Below are 23,120 nucleotides of genomic sequence, written 5' to 3'. Positions count from 1 at the left end.
TCCTCCGTAAATTTTAAGTAGGGAAGAACAGAATGTGATCACAGAGAGAAGCTTCTCGGTAGATGCAGTGTATGGGAACAGGGTATTAAATAAGTCAGAAAATCTCTGCAACGTAAAGGAAAATTGGGGCGGTTCTTTTCCTCGCCTCATTTTCGTAAATGTGAGTCGGATGATACTGGGAACAGTGAGTGAGTGAATATTCACTAGTGTCGCGCAGCGTTAGCTCCATTTTTAAACGATGAGTAGAGGTGTGTGTTGTTTGGCCGTATGAAATTTTTGACTAAAAAGTGTAACAGCTAATGAGGCAGACTAGTTCATCATCGCAGAACCCCTTTTACCCTGCGTGGTTTTACATGTTGATCGTGTAGGCTCACTGAGGTTCTGAAGAGATACCTAAGTAGTTCGTGGTCTTGTGCAGGTCGATCGATGCGCAATACTTTTTCTTATAAAAATGGAAAAGTTGCAGTTCGTTCCCTTTTTACCTTTACACTTGTACCGTTTTACCTGCCACCAGCAATGCCCTTAGGTTCCACTTTCTTACAGTTCACTTCTCATAATCTCCTGTTCCACGTCAATGGCATTCTGGAGTGTTCCCCGTTTGTTTCAGGGCTAGCTTTAAACTGTTTGACAATCTGTGTGTCAGCGTTGCCTCATTTGAAGAACTGGGCAAAAACTGGCCCTCCACCGTAGAGATTTATCGTGGGCTGGTACGTCGTCATCACATACTCTGGATCTTGGGTGCGGCGGCCCTACCGACGAGCACGGGCACCGTAATTAAATGTGTCGAGAATGAAGCACCGTAGCTGTGCTTGCTGCTAGCTGCGGCCGTGTGAAAATTTGGATAGGGAGGTATCATACTTTTCTTTCTTTCTCCTTTTCTTTCTGTCTCTCTTTCTCTCTTTCTGTCTCTTTCTTTCAGAGTTTTTGTTTATTTCCAGAGGGAGAGAAAGAGCACGAGCAGGGGAGGGGCAGAGAGAGAAGGGAAGAGAGAGAGTCCCAGGCAGGCTCCTCGCTGTCCTCAGACAGCGGACAGCTCTGTCCACAGAGCCCCTCCCTGGGCTCGAACCCACAAACCGTGAGGTCGTGACCTGAGCCAAAATCAAGAATTGGACGCTTAACCGACTGAGCCAGCCAGGCGCCCTGGGAGGTGTCATAGTTTTCTGATAAGAGTTGCTTGGGAAGTTGACTTTGCTTGTCAGCTTAGCACGTCTCCACCACATGGTCTTGGGGATTTAATACCCACTGAAAGCAGGAATCCGTTTCACCGCAATCAGTATCACACAAAGCGTGCCTTCCATAAATGTTCTCGAACTGAGTTAAATCTTGAACTTGGCAATCTACACATGCATCTCAGTCATCCCAACTTCCCTCAGTAACTGTTTAAGATTCTGTCTCCTCCTCACCTTTGAATTTATTTGTATTTGAATCTTACTCTTTATAACCCCCGTGGAAAGTCTGTCCTTGTAAACCCCTCATTCCCTATGGCAGCGTCTTTGATCTTAGAAGCCTGTATTTGTTACAACTTCTCTAAGCATATATTTGTTTACTTTAAAAATACAACAAATGCATTTCAGTATCAACATTATCAAAAGAGGGTTTCTTGGGCAGAGGCCCGGTTAGTAGCTGGATTGCAGAGGGTTCCATTTTCACTCCCAGATGTGAATATCAAGGAGGCCTGGAATTTCCTTCTTTGCTGTTGTCACTCAGCGTGATTGATTAAGCATCCTAGACATCTTCGTGACAGCGGCGCTGTTAATCCACGATGTGCCCTCTTGTGCTTTAAGAGTCATCTTTGAGTGGCTCCGAAATTTCTAGCTGAAAGGCCACTTAGAAGTACACGAAGTACAAACTTTGGAATTGTGCTCAGAAAACACGAACAGTAATCCAGCGCTGGGAGAGAAGTTAAGGTGTCACACAGGAGGAGACTGACGGAGCGGCGCTGGCCTAAGTAACTGGTACTTAGCGGTTGTCTGGACGATGGGTGATCGTGGATTTCATACCAGGGGATCCGTGGTAAGGTTGGCCAGCCAGGACTTCCGTGCACTCTCAGCTGGCCTGTTTCTGAACAGGAGCTACTATCTTCTCCGTTTAAAACCTTCTCGTCCATTTTCTCTGTGCCTTTTGGAGCTTTCTAAATCCATTTTGTGGTTTACGTATCTTTCTGTCTCCTCTTATACCTCCTATTTAATAAATCGCTTAATGTTTCTTCTGGCCTTTTACAGAATGTGGACTCAGATGGACGTTTGATTTATCTTAATCCGTGATTCAGGCTCTTCGTCGGTCCGTGCATAACCTGCGTTTATTCACTTAGACAGTTACTGAGTCATTTTTAATAATGTAATAAGTCCTATCAAGCTCACTACTGAAACTTCAGCTCAGAACTTTGATAACAGTCAACTCTTAAGTACTTAGTCCCGCTTGTTTTATTTTCATAGCATGCAAATGATACACAAGGAGATTCGTGGTTAGGGATGTTAGATACTGACTTCGATCTGAAATTACTGCAGTAAATTTTTGAGTTTCTCTTCTGGATCATTTGAAGCAAGAAGAGAATCTTACTTCGTTTGAAGTTTTAGGCAAGAGAAATTATAAACATTTTAAAAAGGAATAGCATAAGCCGTGAACACTCCCTTTTCAGCTAACAACAATTACACGTTCTCCAAGGAGCAGAAATACTGCTGATTCATGAGGTATGCATATGGTTCGTAAGGTTGCAATAAGTGACAGGCAGGACAATAAGATGCTTATCAAACCTTTTCCTCCTGTTCAGGGAAGGGATATAAAATGCAGTCCTAGAGTTCCCATTTTTTAATATAGCCTCCCAAGTCAATTTAATAAATCATTTACCATCTGAAATCTTTCTTTTCCCCACGGGTACAGCCTGTTAGAAAGCCCCTAGTATTCTGGTTCGCGGTGCAGAGGGTGGGATCGTTATTATCACACCTGGGATGATAATGCTTGTTCACCAGCTTGTTTGTTTTCCTTGAGAGCCACAGACAGGGCCAGACTTTGGTCGTAAAATATCATTAGCAAAGTACTGTCAGGAGACGACCCACTTACTGACCCTTCGACTTGGCTCGTGGCGGAGAAGCATTGGAGCGTCTTGTCTGCCTGCCGCGGCGGGGGGTGCCCTGGTGAGGGGTAGGGACAGGTGCTGGTACAGACATCGTGGGCCCCGGGGAGCCACCCAGCTGCTCATTGAGTTTATCGTCTTACCAGGTCGCCGTGCCTTTCGGAACTTTCCGTTCATCATCTGTAAAATAGGCTTAGGAATATCTACCTCGTGGACGCTCGCGAGGATTAAGTGACAGGTTCTGTGAGTCATTTGTATAGAATCGGACATGAGACACAGACGCAGCAGTGACGCAGCTCTCTTCCCATTTCACCTTCCTGACTCTTAAGCAGTTTGCAGGTGAAATGCGACCCACATTTGTGAAGTAAGTCTGCAATCAGGATAAATCTAGAATAGCGTTCACCATGGGCTTAGGGGCCGAGGGAATGCACACCTGAGAGCTGGGCCGGGGTGGATGCCTGGCTGAGGAGCGAGTGGACCGTGGCACGGAGACGATGCAGGAGGAGATGATACGGAGGGAGTTTTTGCCTGCTGTATCCAGTTCGATGTTTAGAAATGAGACCGCTTTCGGGGCGCCTGGCTGGCTCAGTCGGTTAAGCGTCCGACTTCGGCTCAGGTCATGATCTCACAGCTTGTGGGTTCGAGCCCCACGTCGGGCTCTGTGCTAACTGCTCAGAACCTGGAGCCTGTTTCAGATTCTGTGTCTCCCTCTCTCTCTGACCCTCCCCCGTTCATGCTTTGTCTCTCTCTGTCTCAAAAATAAAATAAACGTTAAAAAAAAAAAATTAAAAAAAAAAAAAGAAATGAGACCGCTTTGAAAATGTTTTTTAAATGCACACTGCGCTTGGACTGTTACAGTTCTGATGGCCGGTACCTGTGTTTTATCCAAGAACATTCTCTCCCCCGCTTGCCATACACATTTGCAGATTCACATGAGTAACGAACTTTTTGCTCCCTGTTCTGTTGTGCTGAGCAGCGTCTGAAAATAGCATCTTCTGCCGGAGTCGTTGTTGGGTTCTGAGTGCGGTGACCAGATCAGCTGGTCTGTGAGAGTCTTCTAGGTGGTCTGTTGATGGATTCAGCATACCTGTGTGACGACAGGAGAAATGGAAACCATTTACTGGGCTTTGGTTATGGCAAGAAACATATCCATCTGAACTTAATCTTGGTAAAGATACTATACTGTTGCCGCTTCTAGGGTTTCTATTTTTAAAAATTTCTAAGTTGACTTTATTCTTTTTTTTTTTTTAATTTTTTTTAATGTTTTTTACTTATTTTTGAGACAGAGACAGAGCATGAACAGGGGAGGGTCAGAGAGACAGGGAGACACAGAATCCGAAGCAGGCTCCAGGCTCTGAGCTGTCAGCACAGAGCCCGACGCGGGGCTCGAACTCACAGACCGTGAGATCATGACCTGAGCCGAAGTCGGACGCTTAACCGACTGAGCCACCCAGGTGCCCCGACTTTATTCTTTAGAATAGTCTTACATTTACCTAAAAATTGAGAAGATACGGACAGAGTTCCCTTATATCCTGTACCCAGTTTCCCCTGTTATTTTTTAATGTTTATTTATTTATTTATCTTGACTGGGGGGTGTGTGTGCATGTGTGTGCACACGCAAGTCGGGGAGAGAGAGGGAGAGAGAGTCCCAAGCAGGCTCCACGCTGTCAGCACAGAGCCCAGTGCAGGGCTTGATCCCGTGAACTGTGAGATCATGACCTGAGCCAAAATCGAGAGTCAGACACTTAAGCGACCACCCAGGCGCCTCTGTTATTATTCTTACGTTAGTGTGCTACGTTTGTTATAATCAATGAGCCGGTATTGATACATTATTCTTAACTAAAATCCATTATCTTTAGTTTTTACCTAACGTCCTTTTTATGTGCCAGGGCCCCCATCCGGGATGCCCATTATTTTATTGTCATGTCTTGTTGGCTCTTGTTGGCTGTGACTTTCTTAGACTTTCCCTGTTTTCGATGACCCTGACCGTTTCGAGGAGTACCAGTCAGATATATTATAGGATGCCCCTTTATTGGAATTCGAGGTGTTTCTCATGATCAGAGTGGGTTACTAGTTTTGGAGAGGAAGACTCCATTGTCATTACACTGTATCACTGTGGACATGATTTATCAGTGTCAGTGTTGACCTTGATCACCTGGCCGAGGTAGTGTCTGTGCAGTTTCTCCCCTTGAAGTTACTCTCTTCCCCCTTTCCATGCTGTCGTCTTTGGCAAGAAGTTGCCTTGTGTGCAGCCCACACGTAAGGAGTTGGGAGTTATACGCCCCTCCCTGAAGGTGGAGTATCTCCATCCATGAAACTCTTCCTCAGAAATTATTTGGAGCCCTTTTGATGTGTCTCTTCTTCCCCAGAGGTGCCTGGTTTTAGTATGAAGTCCTTTCAAAAAATAACGTTTACAAGTTTAAAGTAATTAACAAAAGTAACAAATGTGTTGAAAAATTAACTATTGCCCAAGTATATTAAAGGGTTTTTTAAAAAATGTTTGTTTATTTATTTATTTATTTTGAGAGAGAGAGAGAGTGCATGCTTGCAGGGGTGGAACAGAGGTGGGGGGTGGGGGGGGGGAGAGAAAGAATCCCAAGCAGGCTCTGCTCCTCCAGCGCAGAGCCCGACTCGGGGCCCAAACCCATAAACCGTGAGATCGTGACCTGAGCCAAAATCGAGAGTCAGGCGCTCAACCAACCGAGGCACCCAGGCACTCCAACCAAGTGTATTAAGTTTAAAATAAAAGGTCCTGCTCACTTTCCTTATACTCCCGTTTCCCAAGAGTAATCTTGTTTAACAAACACGAATCCTTCTAGATCTTTTCACGCGAGACGTTGTGACTCCTTAAGTCAAAATTCTGTTTCTGACACCTACCATTTATTTCTCAAGCTGCTGCAGTCTGACTTCTGCTCCCATCCCTTTCTTGAAACAGCCCTCACTGAGATCACCAATTACTACCTAAATCCCTGACCTAAATTAAATTTTTTGTCCTGCCTGCTCTTTTTTTGGGGGAGAGGTAGCTTCATGAATTATTGTAAGGCAAATACCTTTTAAATCATGTCCCAGTTCGGGGCGCCTGGGTGGCTTGGTCGGTTAAGCGTCTGACTTCGGCTCAGGTCATGATCTCACGGTCCGTGAGTTCGAGCCCCACGTCAGGCTCTGTGCTGACAGCTCAGAGCCTGGAGCCTGTTTCAGATTCTGTGTCTCCCTCTCTCTCTGCCCCTCCCCTGTTCACGCTCTGTCTCTCTCTGTCTCAAAAATAAATAAACATTAAAAAAAAAAAATTAAAAAAAAAAAAAATAAATAAATCATGTCCCAGTTCAAGACATGAAACACTGCCAACTACCCCAGAAGCTCCTCCCAACCCTGTGTGCCCAACTGCAGTCACAGTCCCTCGTCCGTCCCCCAGAAGTGACCACTGGGCTACCCTTGTAGGCATTACTTCCTGCTTGTCTTTAGTTTTATCCGTGAAATGTGTGTCCCTAGGTCCTTTAGGTTAATTGCTTCACCCTCCTCCTAAAATGTTATGTGCCTTTTCAGTCTCTTTTCATCTTTCAGGTCCCCCAACCCTTGCCCCTGCCAAATCCCTTTCTTTTTCTTACCATTTCATTTATTTGTTGAGGAATCTGGGTCATTTGACCAGAGCGATTTCCCACAGTGGATTTTGCTGATCGTGTGCTCATAGCGCAGTTCAGCGTGTTTTTGCACACTGGCAGCGAGAATCTGAGGATTAATCAGACCCCGGTTCAGTACTTTGGGCAAGATACATGGACCGTTGTGCTCCTTCGCCAGGAGGCTGATAACGCCTCGTTTTCACTTGCTTGATGTTAGCAGCGTTGGTTGATGCCTGATGCCCGGTGCGAGCATTAATCCCTTAGGAGTTGCAAGGTAGCAATATTCTATCACTTCGTTTTATTTCATTCTCTCGGTAGAATAATGTCATGAGGGAAGCCTTTCCCTCATTCACTGTTTAGTTACTTGGTGGTACAGCTCATCCAGGGAAAGAAGGTGTAAATGCTTGAAGGTGAAATGCTCTTTCATTTTGTATACCCAGTTTTCAAGACAATGAATTGGTCCCTTTATCATCCATAGAGGACTGATGAGTTATTCTTTTTTAAATATCAGTATGAACTCATAGTTTTAAACATATCTGGTAGGTTTCTTCCTTTCCAAGACTTACCCGTATTGCAGCTCGATTGTCCCATCTTTGGCCAGCGGCGGCTTCTGCAGTCTGGCTTCTGAATCCTTCTCACGTGACACAGTAGCCTTCAGTAGCGTCCTTGCAGCCTCGCGTATCACAGTGTTTTCGGCTTATCTTGTATGCTCTTGTCCCACAGTTGCGATCATTTTCCAGGGGGCCCTGGCTTCCTGAGAAATGGCATTTCAAGTCCATAATCCGGGTACTAGGAGTACTTGTTACTACTGGTCATTGTTTCTAGGCAGTAGGTAAATACGTATACTCAAAAATAAATGTGTTGGTGTATATGGATAGACAGATAACAGGGAGGGAGCCTCATGAGTTCGTGCAGATATTTGCAACTCCAAGTCAGGCCAATGGGGTGTTTTACTGTCAGGTCAGTAGATGCTCTTGTCCATGACTAGTACTCTGGTTCCCAGGGAGAAACAAGAGGATATAATCAGAACATTCCAAAGTATTCCTCTCCCGTATCCTAGATGACACGTATGGAGGTGACACTAATACTTTCTTTCATGATGACCCAAACAGGTTCCAGTTTGGGTTTGTCTGTTTGTTTTGCTCATGCAGTCCTACGATTGCACCATATACACATTGTCAGACCACACAGCTACTTTCTTGAATTCTGTCACCTCATTTCTTAGTTTTTCTAGTTTCGATTTATGTTCTTTCATGTCTTTTAGACCATTTAAAAATAGTACGATAAGTGTTTTCGTCTGGTTTTTGAGGATGTTTCTCGTGAACTTTCGTCGTCTGTAGGGATGTTGTTTTGGTGATTTAATCTCCTTTTTCTTATAGAAATGGGGCGTGTGAATGTAGTTTTTCTGAATGTTGGGAAGGAAGTCCCCAGTGCTCCCTCTTCCGGTGTTGGGTGTAAGTGCTCAGAAAAGGCAGCTTGCTTTCTGAGACTTGTGATTTTCTTAACTGCTTTGATTTGGATCTTCTCTTTTCCGTGATGCCAGTCTTCCTTTTCTGCTCAGTCGTGGTGTGGTCCTAGCAGGTTTCTTCTCGCAGGCTCTGTCCTGGACGGAGCAGTGAAGGGGTGGATTTGAAACCTCTGGACCCAGCCTCCGGCAGCCTCTGCAGATCTTGCCTGGGCTCCTGTCCCCCGCCCTCCGCCTGTCCCCATCCTGGAAGCAGTCACACCCATCGCAGCTCCTGGGCCACTCGTCTCACGTGAGGCGGCCGGCCTGCAGGGAGCACCACCCCTTTGGGCCAGTCTCCCCTTTGCTTCTCACCGTTTGCCCACCTGCACGGAGAGCTACTCCTTGGCCTTTGTGGCTCTTGGGGGTTGGTGTTGATGGGTATACTTTGTTACCTCGTTATGTTTCTGCATTTTTATACAGTTCGGGGAGATCCAAGAACTACGTTGCCACACCTGCCACTTTCTTCCTGGGATTCCTTTCGCTGAACCTATTTTGCTGAAATTTATCACCTGTTGGGCACTTCTTGAAACTACTTTTCTTCAGAGACAAGATATCTTTAATGCTCCATTATTAATTCAGTCTCTGTGCCTTTGGTGGGCTCATCTAACGTTGCTCCCCTACCTCTAAGATGTTGGTGCTCCTAAAATTTTATTCTTGACCTATTGCTCTTCCAACTTTATATAGTTTCAATGTGTGATCTAATCTACTTTCATGGTTTTGACAACCAGCTGTGTATGATGACTCCCCAAACTCGTACCCTACTACACCTTTCAGACTCTACACCTTTCAGACTCTATATCCAGCTGTCAGGTGGCCGTTTCCACGTTTCCCACGGGCACTTCAAATCACTATGCCAAAGGCTGCACACGTTATGTCACTCTTACTACACGTGTACTCTCTATTTTTTAAAAATGTTTATTTTTGAGAGTGCGAGTGGGGAAAGGGCAGGGAGGGCTGGGGGGCCAGAGGACCCGAAGCGGGCTCTGCGCTGACAGCAGCGAGCCCGACGTGGGGCTCAAACTCGCAAACCGTGAGATCACCATCTGAGCCTGTGGGACGCTCAACCGACCGAGCCAGCCAGGTGCCTCCACGCTTGTATGCTCTCTGTTGGTGGCACGTCTAACACCTACTCACTCAAGCTCGAAATGTGTCTTTGACCCCTTCCCTCATTCTGTTTCTTCATTTCCCATAACCAGTCCTGCTAATTTTATTCCTTTGTTTAAACCTTTATCTTTTGTCTGAACTGGCCTTATCTTCCACAACAAACTGTTCAACAAGAAGTATGTCTATTTCACAGCATAAAACACTTTGTCAGCTTCCTGCCTCTTACGGTCACAGAGAACAACCCTTTTTCTCAAGGAGAACCAGTCATGTCGATGGGGGAGCCATGGCTTATTGCATCCAAAGTGAAAATAGCTTTAATCGTGTAGAGGGGGCGCCTGGGTGGCTCAGTCAGTTATGCGTCTGACTTCGGCTCAGGTCATGATCTCACGGTTCGTGGGTTCGAGCCCCGCATCGGGCTCTGTGCTGACAGCTCGGAGCCTCGAGCCTGTTTCAGATTCTGTGTCTCCCTCTCTCTGACCCTCCCCCACTCGTGCTCTGTCTCCCTGTGTCTCAAAAAAAAAAATAAATAAACATTAAAAAAATATTTTAATCGTGTAGAGAAAGATGTTTATTCTCACAGTTTGGACCACTTAATGAATAGAAGAAAGTTAATGAGGACATTTGTACTGTTTTTCAGATGCCAAAATATTTGTGTTTATTTGAAAATAGAAAAATAAAGGCAGCCTTCAGATGATTTATCTTAGATATCCCGTGATGTATTCGTAAGCATTATCTCATTTCTTCTTGAAACGGCCCCTAACGCAGATGCTAGTTTCATTCCCACTTTACAGAGGAGAAATTAAAGCCCAAAAAAGGGGTGCGTTAAGTTACATCGCCTCAAGTTATGCCGTGGATGGGGAGCAGAGCTGGATTAGGATTTAGCTGACTTTGTTCAGTGCTGTCCTCATGGGCACCGCCCGTGGGTCGAGTCCTACACGAGAACTGGGATTGAAGGTGGATGGATAAGATGTCCCTTCTTGCCCGCTCCTGGCCTTTCTTTCTGTGGTTCCTGGAAATCTCTGCTTGGGTCGGACACTCCTAAATGGAGAGGCACCATCGTCAAGCCGGTTTTCTTAGAGGACGGGCTTGCGGAGTTTCTTCTGGCCCCGAAGTCCAGCCTCACGTCTGAGTCCTCCTCGAGTAGGCCACGGCCCTTCCCTTAACACTCAGCTGTTTTCCCCTGCCACCTTGCAGGGCTGGAGGGCAGGGGTCTGGGCCAGGTTTATCTGTGTATCCAGGGCCATTAACTGGGTGCACTGTGTTGCTCGTTCTCCTTGGTTCTACAGCAGCTGAGCCAGCGGGTTGTGTCTGAAGTGTTGTCAAGGGCTGACACTTGGTGACTTCCCCATGACGTTCAAATCACAGGTCTCTTGGTGAAAACCTAGGTAAGGCCTCTGAAATCAGACTTCTGTCCGCTTTGCATGGTGGTTTCCTGCCCCCGATAGCTTCAGGCTTTCGTCTCCAGGATCACAAACTTGCTTTTATTTCCCAAAAGGAGCTGTGGGCCTGCGTATCTTTACTCAGGCTGGTTCCGAGCTCCCCTCCCTCGCCACGCTCCTGTGGTGCCCGTGTAACGTGTACCTCTACCTCACGCTTCATGTGTTATTGGTTTTACTGGTCTCGAGAACTTAACACCGGTCTTGCTTCCTCTTTAAACCCTACACTCATTCTGCATTCCGCCTTTTATCGCGTGAACCTCAAGTCCTATGACGAGGCCTGAGAGGTAAATTCAGGACGCGGACAAAGTTACTGCCGTCTTAAGGGAAGTTTCTTCAGGATGATGGGGAAGCTGTGTCAAGACGTAGGTTGTCCAAAGTAACCCAGCTGTTAAGTGGCAGAGATGACAGTCACATCCCAGATTTCTTAGTCTCAGCGTAATCTATTACCGTGGTATTGTTCTCAGAACATAGGTATAAAAACAGAAACGTTTGTCTTGTGACTCTTCAACTTTTTCTCTTTTCCTTTCAAATTGATCTCTTGAGCCTGGTTACTTGAGAAAAAATCATGTTTTGATGACATCTTATTTGATTTTTTTATTCACGGTACTTTTCCTGCTTATTATTGTTACCCTTAGGAATGGTTTTTATCTGCAGCATAAAGATTAAAATAGGTTTTTAAAAAATTTTTTTAATGTTTATTTTTGAGAGAGAGAGACAGAGACAGAGTATGAGCGGGGAGGGTCAGAGAAAGAGGGAGACGCAGAATCTGAAGCAGGCTCCAGGCTCTGAGCTGTCAGCATAGAGCCCGACGCGGGGCTTGAACTCAGGAGCCATGAGATCATGACCTGAGCTGAAGTCAGAGGCTTAACTGACTGAGCCACCAAGGTGCCCCGGGTTAAAGTAGGTTTTTAAAGGTAATGGGTATTTCTGGCTATGGATTCATACCGATAAAATTATCCCTCAGATAGACATGTTTACATTTCAAGAAAGAATAAAAGTACCATCATACCCAGATATGATAGACTATAATTTATAGTGGACATGGTCAAATTTTTCTTCCCTTGTTCAGTTATTTTTTTTTCTGTAAACTGTCTGGATTTGTAAAAATAAGAACACATTTCCAATATTACAATAAAATAGTTTTTATGTTTCTAAATCAACAAAATAATCATATAAGATGTCTTTGAAACATTAAGTATTTTAACATTTGCTTCCTATTTTCCCCTTGCAGGCAACCAGAACAACAACAAAAAAAAGATTTTGTGGGTTTTTTTTTTTTTTTCCCTAGATTTTAAAATTTCCGGAAGTTTAACATCTCTCTTATCCATAGTTACATTTTTTGGAAAATTTCCCCCATTAACGTATGTGTGTATGTGTGTGTGTTAAGGAAGGGAGGTTGTCTGGCATAGGGTTATAGATGTTCCGTGGCTGACTTGGTGTGAGACCCCAAAGTTAATGCTTTAGTTACAAGTTAGGATTTATTCTGTCTTGCTTTCCTGACTTTGAATCTTCTCAGGACAGTGCAGTAATTGCATTTTATTTAACTAATTACCTGCTCTAAGTACATAAACCTTTCCTATTTCTTTTTTTTTTTTTAATTTTTTTAAGTTTATTTATTTTGAGAGAGACAGAGACAGCACAAGTCGGGGAGGGGCAGAGAGCGAGGGAGAGAGAGAGAATCCCAAGCAGGCTCTGCACTGTCAGCCCAGAGTCCAATGCAGGGCTCGAACTCACAAAGCCCCAAGATCATGACCTGAGCTGAAACCAAGAGTCTGATGCTTAACTGACTGAGCCACCCAGGCACCCCAGAGCTTTCCTATTTCTGTTAAAGTGAAATAAAGCTATTTCCTTCATTTACAGGCTTATATACTGATCTTGTGTCACTGGTGCTAAAGGGGAATCAAAATCACTTTTTCATTCATTCATGCAGTTGTGGACAGTCTCCTGTATGTCAGGCGTGTTGCTTATTTCTGGAGATACAGAGGTGAATGAAAAAGAAAGATTCTTTTCCTTCTTTTCCTTCCTAGAGCTTCCAATCTATGTGGAGGAGGAAAGATTGGGCTAATATTTATGTAGGATTTTATTTTTTATTTTATTTTTAATTTTTTTAATGTTTATTTTTGAGAGAGACAGAGTGTGAGCGGAGGAAGGGCAGAGAGAGAGAGAGAGAGAGAGAGAGAGAGAGAGAGAGAGAGAGAATCTGAAGCAGGCTCCAGACTCCAAGCTGTCAGCACAGAGCCCAACGCGGGGCTCAAACTCACGAACCATGAGATCATGATCGGAGCCCAAGTGAGACGCCCAACTGACTGAGCCACCCAGCCGCCCCTACGTAGGATTTTAAATTATAATATGGGATATCTATCCAGTATTCTATAAGGAATGAGGGGGAATCGATGGGTATTTTTCAGTAGCTGGGACAAGCTGGGACAATTTCGATCAGTAAATTCCGGTGAGAAGGGTAGACTCGAGAAAGAGGAGGCTGTGGGAAAAGAGTGTTGTTGATGAGCTCGTTGTAACCATCCAAGGGAAATATGATGGGGCCTGAATTCTGGCTGGTGAACATGAGGTGCAGAGGCAGGGGCAGATTCCAGAGCTATTGGATGGATGGGATTTGGTGATAGACTGTGGAGAATATGATAGAGAGAGGAGCCAAGGCTTCAACTTGGGAGCCTGGGTAGGAAATCCCGATATCCGGGTCTTAAACAGAAGGGCCTGATCAGGAGTTAAAATTTAGAATGGATCTCATATCCCTCCGGCAATGGCCAAACATAACCATGTATTTTTGAAAAAGAGGGATAGGGTAGAGTTCAAGACTGCATAATCTGTCATGAACCTGAGACACGGCATACTTTGTTGGTTGTTAAGGGCTGTGCATACACCTCCTTTAAAAAAGGCTAGATTTACTTTCTTACTGTTATTATTTCTAGTTTACTTATGGAGTTCCCACCATAAGTAAGGCACCGTACTAGGGGTACAAAGGCTCCCCCTTCATTGACGTCAGATGCAGGGAGTATTTTTAACCATGACCCTGTCTGTGTTTGTAGGATACTGAATTAATGTTCTTTGCGTTCTTAGAACAGAAGTTGCTGGAAAACACTTAACATTAGTTTTTTTGATTAAAAGATTAAACATTAAGTTTTTGTTTATTGTTCGGGACTTGAAGTTAGATACATTTGTACAGTGATGCCTGATGTTCACTTTAGTCACGGGATATTTGACTTCCAAAAATTCATAACTTGGAATTTCATTGAAGTATGACAATTTGAAGCCATTCTTTTTTTTTTTTTTTTTTTTTTTTACTTCCAAATGTAGCTTGCCTACTCACTTTTTCCTCTCTCCTGGTGGCCACATTTATAAAATGGGAATAGTAGCCAACTTTGGATTGTTACAAATGAATGAGAAAAAGGTTACCTCCTATGGTAGGTCTTCAATAAGATCTTCGAACCCGCTTTCCTGAAGATCTCAGCGCCAAGCAAAATGGGGGTCACGCCATTATATCCAGAAAAAGAGAACACTTGTAGTGCAGTCACATTTGTGACGGCGTCCACCCTCGTTCTGTGTAGCGTGGGAATCCCGGCCGGGCGTGTGGAGTGCTGTGGCAGAGAGCAGGCGCGGCTCTCCTCTGCCTGGGGGGCTTCCCTACGTTCTGCTGCAGGGAGAGCTTGTTCCGGCTGACGTGGAGTCACTGACCCTGAAGGCCGTAGCATAACTGGACATTTCATCCGATCATTAGCTTTGAGGGGAAGAGAATGACACCCGCGGATATGCAGTGTGTATGGGCCAGATCTCTGCCGTGATCTTTCACACTTCTGTGTGTCTCTTGCATTGGTTTTTAGCGATAACGCTTTTAGTTTTACGGATCTACGTTTAGTAACTTTGAATCAACGTTTTCTAACCCTTAGACGTATCCGAGAATCTCATTTTAGATAATATTTGACTGTAGTTATTTGCGTCTAATCTTACCACAGCAGTAATTTCCCTCTTTTTTTTTTTTTTTTTTTTGTCATGAGCACTGTGATGTTATGTGATAGTGTTGTTTAATTGTTGCTGTTTGTGCTAATACACTGCCATGTGCACAGTCAGCACTCATTAATTATTTCTCATTCGGGCAATCAGACGAATTTAAACTTATGATTCATTTTTTATCAAGTATTAGTAGTAAAAAGTAATGTTTAAATATACTGGGCAATATTTAATTATCATCCATTTTATTCTTGCTGCAGACCGCAAGTTCCACAGCCTGAAGAATACTGATTTCTTTTTTTTAATGCGAAAGTTCAGTAGGTGGCACTATTTCCTTTTCTGTTAGTGTTAATGAATATCCAATTAAATGCCAAAAAACATTTTCAAAGTCTTAAGAAAAACCATACAACTTAAAACCACTGCTGGCTTGTTTTAGAAAGAAAAATAACAATTGTGTTAATAATTTCGCTTCCGTGCAACTTTGTTGGAGCAGTCACCTGTGAACATATTTAATATTTATTTTCCTTAAGGAAACTTGTGTATCCAGAGAAGAATTCCTTTTATCATTTAGCAGAAACCTTATGTTATTTTTTCTGAAACTAGATTTCCTTTTTTAAAATGTGAAATTATTATCCCTTAGTATCTACTTTCCTTCCATGTTTTCGTTTTTAAACCTGATCTTCACAGCCCCATTAGAGGATACTCACTTTCAAAATGAAAGCACTTTCCGTGATTTAACATAACAGTTTTCCTTACTTTTCAGAGCGCGCATCCCTTTTGTAGTGGCGGAGAGAATATTTGGTTAGTTAAAATAATTAATGCAATTTTCTTTTACTCTGTTTATTCAACATTATTTGTGTTCTGCTTTTTTAGCTTAACATTTCCTTTTTTCTATGTTGTGTGTTTTCCTTTTTTCTATGCATTTTATATCTACTATTTTTTAAGAACGTAACCTTAATTTTCTTAGTCATTCTTTTACTTTCAGACAACCTTTAAGTTTTTAAATACTACAGTCTTTTTGCTTTTTTTCGTTTGTATTAGTTCCTTACGATAAATTCCCAGGGTAGGAGTTTTTAGGTAAAAGGTATAAACAAATTTACGGATTTTGACGTGTATCACATGTTGCTGTTCACAAGAATTGGGTCATTTTACGATGCCATAATGAATGTATATGATCATACCGGTTTCCTGGCATCTCACTGGAATTGAATTTCAAAGTATAGTTGTGTGTTTTGTTTTTTTTTTTTTTTACAAACTTAGAACTAAGAAAAATAATCTCCCACTGGCACATAACCACTATTATCACGAGACAGCCTCCAAGTCTGTGTATACGTATGCATGTGTGTGCACACATACTCATTTTAGCGTAGTTTATTATAGTATGTAATTTTACATAGTGTATTTTTTCCTTAAATGAATTCCCCCACGATGCTAGCCATTAACTTAAACAGGCTTCTGTTTGCTAGACAGTAGGAGTGAACAGGAAGTGTAGAGTAGACTTGAGTGATTTGGTTTGGGTGATTCTGTCAGTCACAGTGGGGTGTGCACAAACAGTATGTTTAGAATAGGATGGTAGTATGGCGATAACGCAACGTCGTTAGGTATTTTGATTTGCTATACTTAGTGAATATCTACAAGTATGTGCCTCGTAGCAGTTAGCTCTTCAGGGAGAGAGTGATCGTGGGAGAGGTTTCTTCTGAAATAAAGCTGAGGATCATTCCGCATTGCTAGTCTTTAGAAGCATTATTTTAAAAGCTTCTTTGACGGGCTACCCCCTTGTGCCGAAGATTTAGGCCTCTTCTAAGTTTTAACTTATATCAATGTCACTGCAATAAAAACTTTCATTCGTACAGTTTTCTCAATATTTCAGATCATTTCTTACGATGAAGCTTTAAAAAGTTTGATTACTGAGTTAAAGAGAATGAAGTTTAAACACATTTGTAAAATAAAATTCCTCTTTATTGTATTAATTCATAGTACCTCTAGTCCTAGAGAATCCCCATTTTACTACATCTTTCACTTAAAATAACATTTCTAATTTCATAGATGATTTTATGCACATTAACATTTTTTAATGTTTCTTTGTTTTTGAGAGAGAGACAGAGTGTGAGTGGGGGAGGGTCAGAGAGAGAGGGAGACACAGAATCGGAAGCAGGCTCCAGGCTCTGAGCCGTCAGCACAGAACCCGACATGGGACTCGCACCCGTGAACCGGGAGATCGTGACCTGAGCCGAAGTCGGACGCTTAACTGACTGAGCCACCCAGGCGCCCCGCACATTTAAAATGTTTAATTCGTGTGGTATTAACATTTAACATAATTTGAGAAAAAGTGTTCTTAACCTTTGGTGTATTATTAGAGTTGATTGGCTCCAAGGTTTTGAGTTTTATTTTTGAGCAGTTCTTACTCTTTGAAAGCATTGGCATTCCATGATATTTATTCTTTCTTAGAGGCTTTCAAAAGAACAAAGAAAGAATTTACTTTTTAAATAAGTTGAATAAAACACATTCTGTCTTGTCATTGCCATGTGGGTCTATTGAACTCTTATAAATGTAAGTTACATTGTGCATTCTTATAGATTATATTTTCCTGTATCTTGAAACATTTGACTGTTTTATCACCATAAGAATTATTTCGTTATGACTCATCATTGCTCATCACTTATTCCCAACTATGCTAAAAAGAATGATGGACTCGCCTAGATGAGGATGATGCAGTAATGAAATATATTGTTGTACTTCATTTTTCTAATTGTGGGACCAGAGTATTATATTCTACCTCAAGAATATATTAGAGAGGACTGGAAACTACTTTTAGTTTTTATTATTATTTCTACTTTAGTTAGTTAATATACAGTGCCATATTGGTTTCAAAAGTAGAATTCGGTGATTCATCATTTACATACAACACCCAGCGCTCGTGGCAACAAGGGCCCTCCTTAATGCCCAGCCCCCATCTAGTACATCACCTACCCACCACCTGCCTTCAACCTTTCGTTTATTCTCTGTCGTTAAGAGTCTCTTGTGGTTTCTTTCCTTTCGTCTCTCTTTCCTCCCCCTTCCCATATGTTCATCTGTTTTGTTTCTTAGATTCCAGATATGAGTGAAATCATGATATTTGTCTTCCTCTGATTGACTTATTTTGCTTAGCATAATACATTCTAGCTCCATCCACGTCGTTGCAAACAGCAAGATTTCATCTTGTTGATGGCTGAGTAATATTCCATTGTATGTGTACCGCGGCGTCTTTGTCCGCGCTGGGCATTTGGGCTGTCTCCATAGTTTGACTAGTGTTGACATTTTGTTCTACTTTTCGATTGCATTGAATGTAGTTGGGGAAGAGAAAAACTGACATGGTTTACACTTACTAGAGAAATCAAAAATAAATGCAAAGAGTTAGCAACATCTCTGTCCTCTGATGATGATGATGATGATGAAGACAAAGAAGAAGGAGGAAGAGAAGGAGAAGAAGTAGTTTCACTGTATAAAAGAAATCTCAGATTCTGGGCCTTCAGATAATAATGTGCTCAATGAGGTGTGCCTGGGTGGCTCAGTCATTTGGGTGTCTGACTCTTGATTTTGGCTCAGGTCTTGATCCCAGGATTGTGGGATTGAGCCCCACATCGGGCTCACTGCTGACCATGAGCCTGCTTGGGAGTCTCTCTCTCTCTCTTTCTCTCTCTCTCTCTCTCTCTAAATTTAAAAAAAAAAAAAATGTGCCCAATGAATTTTCAACTCAGAATTGACAACTGAACAATATTTTTCAGGACAAGCAAAACGGTTTTCTTATCCAGTTCGTCGTTCATCGGGGAGGGCTTCAGGATGCAATGCTTTTGTGACAAGAACCAAGGCCAGTCTGTTTCGCTAAAAGGGTGTGCGACAATATTTTTTCACTTTCATGCTCTTATGCACTAAAATTTACCTGCTACCGAGGGTTTGCTGTGTTTAAATCCTTACTACAACTTCTAACAGACTAGTTTTCACTATCCTTTTATTCTTGCTTCTGTAAAGTATGTGTGAAATGACTTGAAAATATACAGATTCCATCGGACCCGGATGCCAAATGCTAATAGCTGTTTTTCCTGATGTGCTGAGGGTTAAAGTAAAAAATAGTTGTCAGATTTCACGGCACTGTTACATTTTAACACTTCTTTTTAGCGTGCAACCCTAATTACGTCCGACAGACACAAGTGGGAATAGTTCGAAGGAAATGGTAGTGCTGGACCAATCGGCAGTGGCCTGAAAACCTCAGGAAGTCCCAGTGCCACGGTAAAGGAGCAAAACTCACTTTTCATTTCCTCTCCCGTGCGGGGCGTTCAGATTAACTTTAAAGGGGGCCGGGATGTAGGTCGGAGACGCTGTCTAGAGCTGAGTGTTACCTGCGCGTGGAGCCCATCTCAGCGGGCGCCTCGTCATCGGCTCGCAGACCTTTCCCAGTCCCTCGGCGGCCGCCGGGTATCGTGTTGCAAGTTAAATATGAAACAGGGACACGCTCGGGTTTGCACTGAAAGCATTGCTTGGAGTTCAGCTTCCAGCGAACTGGTTCGTGCGCTCGCTGGCCTTCCAGCCGGCTCTGTCGGGCAGGAGACGAGAGCTAGAACTGTCCCCGCGTGGGGACGGGAGACGCTGCGGGGGGGTGGGGGGAAGCCGCACCTTCACGGGTGTGTGGGCCCCGCGCCGCGCGCCCTCGCCCGGGTCCTGGGCGGCGGTGGGCAGGCGGGGCCGGCGGGAGAGCCCTGTAGTTCAACGGATGTCAAATGTTTCAACACGTGCTTCACAGGAGGGTGTTTCGGGGTCCTTATTTTTTTCAATTTTGTCTTTCCCACCTTTAGTAACAAAAAGAAATGACGCGGTGAGTTTATAACAGCTTGAGGGAGGAGCGGTCAGACTCTGGAGTTGGGGCAAGGTAGTCGACCGTGGGGACACTTAGGGGGCCTGACTCGGGCCGCGCATCCTCCCCACGCTGACTCACTTACTCCCGGGGGACTGTTACTGTCCTCATTCCGCAGGTGAGCAGACTGGGCTGCAGGGATGACAAATTAACTTGTAAGATCGCACACTAGTAACTGGGGGAACCAGGATTTGAATCCAGGCAGTTTGACTTCAAAGTGCTAGTTGCTTGGGGTTTTTTTACTGAATGATTTTTGTACTTAAATTCTACGTCTACAAGTGCTATTCCCATTTGTAAGGGCGAAAGATTCGTTAGGAAGGTTTTAGATACATTATGCCACTGATTTTATCCTGTAGATCTTGGACTTCCGGGAAGACTTGGGGTTATTGCAAAGGATGTGTGAATTTATATCACATAAAGCATCGTATGTAAGCTACACCAAAATACATACAAATGTATATACACATACATATATAAATAGTTGTAGTTTAAAATTTTTTTCAATGTTTATTTTTGAGAGAGAGACAGACAGAGTGTGAGTGGGTGAGCAGCAGAGAGAGAATCTGAAGCAGGCTCTCTCAGGCTCTGAGCTGTGAGCACACAACCCAACACGGGGCTCGAACTCACAAACTGTGAGATCGTGACCTGAGCCAAAGTCAGACGCTTAACCGATTGAGCCACCCAGGCGCCCCAAATTACAGTTGTTATGGCTCATAACGTGCAAATTCATCTAGTATAGTTTAGTTCATAGCTTTCTGTTATCATGTATTTCCCTGATTAACATATACTAAAATTACAACCATATGGTTGGAGTTTGTGAAATCTTGGAGGGTTTTTTTTTGGGGGGGGGGTGGTTTGTGAAATCCTTTGATGTTAAAAAAGAGGGTAATATTTATTAGAAATGGTTGGGAACCATGGAATGACAGATTACAGGATTTGCCTAACATACGGATTCCCATCTCCTGATGAATCCTCTGTTTGGGCCACGGTGAACTGCTCAGCCAACAACGGCCATGAAACTCGGTGTTATTTTCTCTTCTTCGTGATGGACCCATAGATTAAATCTTTGCTGTGTTTTAATTAAGAAGCATACTTGACAGTTACTACTCTGCTCATTGATTTGCTGTCATGAATTTGCTGTCATTTTATTTTGGAACTGATGGGATAACTCCTGCTATCCGTTTGGGGAAGTCATAGGTGGGAGGCAAAACTCATACCATAAATTTAAAGTTAAAAATTGACACTATTTAAATACTGGCTTTGCAGTACCTATTCATTCATTAAATTTATTCAGCACATACTTAATTGATCTCTGGTTGTGTGAGCGAAGCACCATTACGAACACAGAAAATATACGAGTGAGGAAAACAGCCTAAATTCCCTGGCCTTATGGAGTTTAGACTCTACTGAGTGCAGTAGATGGGAATAAACTTAGCAAAATAAGTAAACCGTATGGTATTTTAGGGAAGGTACTATGAGAAGAAATGGAGCGTCGTAAGGGGAAATGAAGATGTGAGGGTTGGGGAAGACGGTTTGCAGTTAGAAATGTGGTAGGTAGATGTTGAGAAAGGAACGCCTGAGCACAGATTTAAAGGGCATGAGGGACACATCTGGGGAGAGGGTGCTCAGCAGAGAAAAAGATCCAGTGTAAAACCCAAAAAAGGGCACATGGCTGGTGCGTTTGACACAGGGTCAGTATGACTGGTGCAGAATGGTGAAAGAGGGCAGAATGTGGAAATGCTGTCAGGAGGCGGCAGAAGGTATCACCCGGAGAGGCCTTGTGGTCGGTGCGAGACATATTTTCGGTGAAATAAATAGCTGTGGAAGCAGTTCAGTATTTTTAATAAGTTTTTTTTTTGCAATGTTTGTTTATTTTTGAGAGAGAGAGAGCATAAGCAGGGGAGGGGCAGAGAGAGAGGGAGACAGAGAATCTGAAGCAGGCTCCAGGCTCCCAGCTGTCAGCACAGAGCCCACTGTGGGGCTCAAATCCGTGAACCGTGAGATCATGAACTGAGCTGAAGTCAGACGCTCAACTGACTGAGCCCCCCCAGGCACCCTTAATGTCTTTGTTTTACATGGTCTTCTGTATATCCTGTAAATATAATTGTATCTAGAAGTTTGATTCGGGTTTGATTGTTTGGGCAGTGACATTCCATAGTGGGGACGTGTCCTTCCATTTAGGGACACAGAATGTCATCTGTGTCCCTGTGTGTATGTGTATGATTTTAGCAAACACTGACCCAGTCAGCGGAAGTTGCAAAATGGTGATGATCTAGTTCTGTCATCCTTCTTTCTCCTTTTATCGGCTGGATTTTGCTTCTGTAAAGAAAAATTTCCCTTCACGGACATTTGGTTACGAGTGGTACCGTTTATAAGTGAAAAGCGAGATAAGCGTTTGATCTCTTTTCTTCATTCATCAACTTTCCAAATAACGGGCTGGTTCCCGGCTTTTCCTAACAGTCACCAGCTAGTTGTACATGTGGGTTTTTTCCCTAAGTATCATTGTGAACTCATGGATTTAAAGAAATCTGGTGGGTGTTAATCCGTTGCAGTTGCTTCTTACTGATGTGCAGGTTGTCCAGTCTTTGGTGTTGGGGACCAGTGACATGCCGGAGCTGGTGACAATTGGCTCTGAGAACCAATTGTTTAAATATCGTGGAAGTTTGTGGGTTGGTTGTTACCACAGCCTTTATTAAAAATTAAATCACATCAACCTACAACTACATAACTCATATTAAATGTAAAGGTACCCAGAACTCATCACGTCCTAGTTATCTTGCCCTTGAGGTTAAGTTTACTTTGTATGGCGGAGTGTGCTGGGCATGTCCTCCCAACTCCACATTCAGCGACATGACTTTGGCAGTTTGAAACCAGCCAAATGCTGATTTGTTGATTGTCTAGAAAGTAATGGTGAAGAGTTTTGAAAATATAAATTAACTTCAAAATGTACAGCGCCTGTAACTGTTCCATTCTAAATCGTACCCAAAAATGAGGGAGCATTCTTCCAGTATTCTAAAACTGTTAGGAGGTAGCCAAGGCATTGCTCACGTAGTTGACAACCAAGTAAAGTTCTGACATAATAAGCTTTTCTTGTTTTACTTTAATGTTTATTTTTGAGAGAGAGAGACACAGAGCGTGAGCAGGGGAGGGGCAGAGAGACACAGAATCCAAAGCCGGTTCCAGGCTCTGAGCTGTCAGCACAGAGCCCGATGTGGGGCTTGAACCCACAAGCCGTGAGATCATGACCTGAGCAGAAGTTGGACGCTTAACCTACCGAGCCACCCAGGTACCCCTCTTTTACTTTAGGTTAGACCGGAGGTTAGCAAACGATTTCTGGCCAGCAGCCTAACTTAATAAATAAACCTTTGTTGGAAAACGGCTATGTCCATTTGTCCAGTCCAAGGCGAAATACCTAAAGATACTGACATCAAACATTTTCCAACTAAGTCGCCCTGTCAAATCTCTCTAAAGGGAAGTCCTGCGTTTACAAGCCCCAAGCCCCACTGACTTACTCAGAGTTCCCAGCTGG

General features: G+C 43.4%; 1 protein-coding gene across 2 annotated transcripts in view; it reads left to right on the top strand.

The window, feature by feature from the left end:
- Positions 1 to 23,120, top strand: part of TAF3 (TATA-box binding protein associated factor 3) — a 181,796-nt gene that overhangs the window by 6,168 nt on the left and 152,508 nt on the right. The gene's annotated exons all lie outside the window — the stretch shown is intronic.

The sequence above is a fragment of the Panthera pardus genome, unplaced genomic scaffold, assembly GCF_024362965.1.
Source record: "Panthera pardus isolate Hobbes unplaced genomic scaffold, ASM2436296v1 HiC_scaffold_6, whole genome shotgun sequence".
Classification (NCBI taxonomy): domain Eukaryota; kingdom Metazoa; phylum Chordata; class Mammalia; order Carnivora; family Felidae; genus Panthera; species Panthera pardus.
The sequence above is the reverse complement of the archived record's forward strand: the minus strand, read 5'-3'. Positions and strand labels throughout refer to the sequence as shown.